Source organism: Lithobates pipiens, unplaced genomic scaffold (assembly GCF_037356315.1).
Source record: "Lithobates pipiens isolate NorthernLeopardFrog02 unplaced genomic scaffold, aLitPip1_a1.2 Scaffold_19, whole genome shotgun sequence".
Lineage (NCBI taxonomy): Eukaryota > Metazoa > Chordata > Amphibia > Anura > Ranidae > Lithobates > Lithobates pipiens.
Window position 1 is genome coordinate 206623539 of NW_027507764.1, and position 6000 is coordinate 206629538.

Genomic DNA, 6000 nt, shown 5'->3' on the forward strand with positions numbered 1-6000 from the left:
ATAAACAAAACAGTAAGGGTCCTTTCACATGGGGCGGATCAGTGCTGCTCTCCCCTATGGGAGATCAGGTGACGACGGACCGCAGCGTCGTCACCCAAACTGATCCGATGACGGATGGAAAAATAGCTTTTTCCTCCATCACACTATATTGGATCGGAGCGGGTCGGATGTCAGCGGACTTGTCACCGCTGACATCCGACGCTCCATAGACCTCTATGGAGCATCCGTTCAGGTCCGCCTGAAAAACTGACAAGCGGGCCTGAACGGATTGTCCGTGTGAAAGGGGCCTTAAACAAATCCTTGCCGTCCGGCGGTTAAACTAAACAGTACACTGCTCTCTATATTATGTGGGGCTGGTCCCCGTCACCCACAAAACATGAGGTAAAGCAAACCTTCATTTTCATTCCAAACAGGGCTTCTCTCTCTCAGAAAGCTAGTATGGTGGCCTGAATTTATGGGAGAAGCCGGGGGGGTATTTAACCAGCCCATTCGCCTCTGGTCTTTGTCGGTTTCCTGTGCGCGATACCCGTTATGTCACTAGGCCAACTATTCGAGACTAAACGTTTGTGAGATCCCACATGCGTCAGTCCCGTCTTCGTAGTTTTTTCCGAGTCTGATGTTTCTGTGAGCTTTGTGTCCGTGAGCTTCCTTGTTCGTAAGTTGCCATCTTACGAGGTCTTCGTAGCAGTCGTTGTCGAGTCGCAGTTGTCATACAACATATCTGGTTCAGCTATCGCAGGTAGGGCTTCGGCTCATGTTTTTTCGTTTCACACTGGCAAATTACCATGTCACTAAACTGTGATATCTAAACTCATAACTTTCTCTCAACAATTTACGCAATCCGTATGTATACTTTCATGTTTGCACCGTCATGTTTGCATATCCAAACAACGTTCTTATCATGCGATTCGCTATCACTCACTTGTGAGACACACTGGTTGGTGTCACATCAGGCATTCATTCGTTCGTAAACATTTCAATCATTTCAGTTGTTTCAAATCGTTCCTAACCATTTTGAAGCATTTCTAATCATTTCTAAAAACATTTAGAATAATTTCTCATCATTTCAAAGCATTTTGAATCATTTCTAATCATTTCAAAGCATTTTGAATCATTTCATTCATTTCTGTCACATACCGCGCTCCGATTCGAATCCAGTCGCACCGGTTTGTTCCGGTGTGCCCCAGTGGATCTCGGCCTCATTTGAGTACATGCTCCAGAGACGGATTCATTTGTCAGTCGTGGGTTCAGTCATTGATTCTTGTCTTTGTCATGGCATATCATTTCTTGTCACTTATTACGCTCCGATACGAATCCAGTCGCATCTAAAGATGCACCGATTCGCTCCGGTGTGCCCAGATGTTTTCGGCCTCATTTCAGTACATGCTCCAGTGACGGATTAATTTGTCAGTCGTGGGTTTGGTTACTGATTCTTGTCTCTGTCATGGCATATCATTTCTTGTCACGTATTACGCTCCAATACAAATCCAGTCCCATCTAAAGATGCACCGATTTGCTCGGGTGGGCCCAGATGTTTTCGGCCTCATTTCAGTACATGCTCCAGAGATGGATTCACTTGTCAGTTGTGGGTTCAGTCATTGATTCTTGCCTCTGTCATGGCATATCATTTCTTTGTCACATATCACGCTCTGACACGAATCTAGTCACATCTACACACTAATTTGTCTCTGTGTGCCCCAGGTTATTTGGCCTCATTTCAGTACATGCTCCAGAGTCCGGTTCATTGTCAGTTGCAGTTTGCGGCTCATCGATTAGTGCCTCTGTCATGGCAATCATTTCATTAATTTCATCATTTCACTCATTTCACTGTGTCATACCGCAACCCGATTCGAATCCAGTAGCATCTGTGAATCACCGATTCATCCTGGCATGCCCCAGTTGTCTTGGCCTCATTTCATTCTGTGCTCCACAGTCTAACTTGTTGTTTGTCGCAGTCGCAGCGTACCAATTCTTGCCTATATCACGGCAAAACATTGCTTTATCCAGTCGAATACACTCAAACCAACAACGCATTGATCCGCACCCATCAATTCAGCCTTACTGGTATAATTCAACCGATTCCTATCGGATTAATTTCATACACTCTACAATCGCTTCATATCAGATTTATTTCATACAACCAATTCGTATAGGATTCATTTCATACTTACATCCGATTCATATTGAATTAATTTCAGACACATCCAAGTACAACGTCTTGCAATTGTTGCAAGCACACATCCAATCACAATCGTCTCGCAATCGCTGCAAGCATGCACCCAAGCATAATTCCCTGCAATTGTTGCAAGCTCGCATCCAAGCATAACTTCTTGCAACCGTTGCAAGCACGCATCCAAGCATGGACTTCTTGCAATAGTTGCAAGCACACATCCATGCATAAGCTTTTGCAATTGTCGTAAGCAAAACCCCAGGTACAAACTTATTGCAATCATTGCTGACATGCAGTTCTGGCTAGCTCAGTACATTGCTTTAGGTAAGGCCAGGATACTTTCCTAATGTACATAATATAACGGGGTACTAATATTATAGATAAGTTGATCCAGGGAAAAATCCAATTGCCTCTTGGAGGATCAGGAAGGAAGGAATTTTTTCCCCTGCTGCAGCAAATTGGTGCATGCTCTGCTGGGGTTTTTTGCCTTCCTCTGGATCAGCTGTGGGTGTAGAATTGGGTATGTTGGATTGTGCGATATTTTGTTTGTTTATTTGTTGATTTTTTTGTGGCTGGACTGGGTGGACTTTTGTCTTTTTCAACCTAGCTAACTATGCATCCTAGCATAACTTCTTGCAGTTGTTGCAAGCACATGCAGTAATACGAACTTCTCACAGCCACTACGAACACTTCTCCAGTGACATAAACTCCCTTGCAATCATTGCAAGCACACATTTAAGCACAACACTTGCAATCGTGGCAAGGCATGCAACTTAGCATACATTTTTGCAATCGTTGCAAGCACATTCTCAGTGCCCCCCAAACAGCCACACATCATTTTCAGCGGTACTTAATTGGCCACTTGTCTCCAGTGGCTTTTTCATACGAGCCACTCACTGTTTCCTGTCTGTCAGTTCTCCCTTAGGAAATTGAGTTCAGCTTCAGTCCTGCACCAGATATCGAGTTGCCACACACAGCTGGCTTCTTCTCGTAACACTATCAGGCTATACCTAGCCAGCGTCCAGCATTACCGGCCCTTTACGGTTTTCTACGGCCTAGCGAATTCATCTTTAATGGCACTGGCAGCCAGGTACTATGCAGACACCACCTGACTTGTTATATAATAAAAAAACAAGAAAAAAAAAACATTACATCCTTCAGCTTACAGTCTCCAAAACCCAACAATCCGGACCCGAGCTCTACATTAACCTCTTTTCTATTAACAGCTCCATGCAGGCCAGCCTCCTCCTTGACAAGCTGACCCCATCAGGTCAGTTCTCCATACACAGGGATGTACCAAGAAGCAGCTTCAGTTTCTTTTGAGAATGCTCAATTCTGCAATATGGGTCATTCCCCAGGGTTGATCTTTATGTCACGCTTCCTGGTCTTCCTCTCCCAGACACAGGACCCCTGTCAGATCCTTAATTTGGACACTGCGGAGCTATCAATGTTGGAAGGTTCCATACTATGTGGATCGGTATATCAATGTTCATACCGTCTATGTCGCCCCTATCACTCAGGTAGTGACAGATGCCATAGCCACCACAGGCTTCGCTGCAATTTTTGGCCACCATTGGTTTACAGGATCATGGCCTCCAGAGATACTCCTAAACCCCGGGTTTACCCAGACTTATTCCCTCTTTGAGCTATACCCCGTCATGGCAGCTCTATCCCATAGTAACAGCCACACAGCTCTGGGGTCATTGCTGGACAGGGCAAACTGTGGCCTTCACCACCAACAACCAAGCCACAGCAGAGATCATTAATAAAGGCAGGTCCAAATCCCTTGCAGTCGTGTCCTTCCTGCGTAGGCTGGTACAACTGTCATTACAAATTCAGTTCAATGTTTACTGTACATTTGTTCCCGGGCAAGCGCAACCTCACAGCAGATGCGCTGTCACGTTTTAACTACACCTCCTTTTGAACAGTTGCCCAGAGCCAATCCAGTATCAGCCACTATCCTTGCTCGGTCTCAGCTAACCCTTAATTAGCACAACATCTGCAAACAGCGACCCAGCTCATCAATGTCTCACTCTCTTGCAACACCCTCAAAGCCTACCAGACAGCCTGGAGGGCCTTCAACAAATTCCTGACACACCACTCCTAGGAAACTTCAAACATCAAGCAGATACTGGCCTTTATCTCATACTGTCATACCCAGCTGGCCCTATCCCACAACACTATTCGGCTATACCTAGCCGGCATCCAACATTTCTTGTCCTTACGGGACCCCGCAAACCTTCCTTATTCACGTCCCATGCAATTCGAGCCATGCTAAGTGACGTCCAGAAACTCCAACCGGTGGTCAGTGACAAAAGCTTACCCAAACGGGTGACATCCTTAGGGGTATGCCAATCATCCTAACTACCTCTCCAGACCTGAAGGGTCTGGTATGGATATTTAGGGGGAACCCCACGTCAATTGTTTTTAAATTTGACGCAGGGCTCCCCTTAATATCCATACCAGACCTGAAGGGCCTGGTAAAATTTGGGGGAGCCCCACACTTTTTTTTTTTTTTTTATCAATGACTTTCAATGAGTGTTCTCTGTATTACGGGAGCCGACAATTCATTATAGCCGCGAGTGATTTTAAATGACTTTTTTTCCTGCAGAAATGACACTTTGTTCAGGGACAGTTCTAAGCATGGGAAACATGCGCCCCTTCACAGGCATACTATAGACACCCCCCAAGTACGAAATTTAAAGGAATATTACACTTTTATTGTTTCACTTTAATCATTATTAAAATCACTGCTCCTGAGGTCCCCGAACACTTTTTAGGACAGTAACTTGCCTTTAAAATTAGCACTTTAGATTTTGAACATTAGAGTCCAATAGACTTTAATAGGATTCTAAAGTTCACACGAAGTATGCTATATAGAGTTAAGCAGCTTCGTCGAATCTTCTTTATACATTCGAGAGACACCATAAGCCTTCAAAGACAGATTCGACTGTAATTCATGTGGATTTTTGGACGAATGCAATTTTTGAATGAAAAACAAAATAAATAAAAACGAATTTCGGGAGTAACTAAATAAATTTATTTTTCGTGGCGAAAACGAAATTCCGAAAATAAATATTTCACTCTGCACATGTCTAATAAACAGAACATGAACCATGGTATATTGCAAAAGTAAGGCCCAATAGACAAATAACAGTAGCACTGTCTTCAAAGTTTCACAGCCAGGCAGTAGGTATCTTCTTACATCCTTCTTTCAGGAGAGTGCCAGGATCCTCTGAGGGCAGACTCCAAACTGGCTTCTGACATACCAAGCAAAAACTAGCAGCCTGGAAGAAAAAAGACAGACTAACAGCATGCACTACTGGCAACAGACATTCTAAAGGTTGACCATGACAGACATAAACATTCATAACTCAGCAGTGCCGTAGCTCCCCTGTCTATTGCCAAAGTTTCCAGTTACACCTTTTGACAGAAGCCTGGAACAGAAGCAACACTGAATTTTTGAACGTTGAGATGCTATTATTTGGCCTGGGCAGATTACTACCCAGAAGAGTTAAATTTACTAGTCACCTCTGCTTACAGAAGGGTGGCTACAAAAATGTTCAGCAAAAACTAGGACCATCACTACACACAAAGTTAGTGCACACATATGAGCACTGTCACCTCTATACAGGTTACCGTTATAAAATATATTCAATCTCACATACAGAAAATGGCCCATTAAAAATGCTCAGTCTGGTTACAGTTTTTCAACCTCTCTTTATGCTCTTAGCCTGGTCATCATCTGGAAATGTTTGGAAAAATCTGTAATAAATCTAGCTTCAAAACGCATTTGTCTATTAGCATATGTGATAAAGGATTGAAGAAGA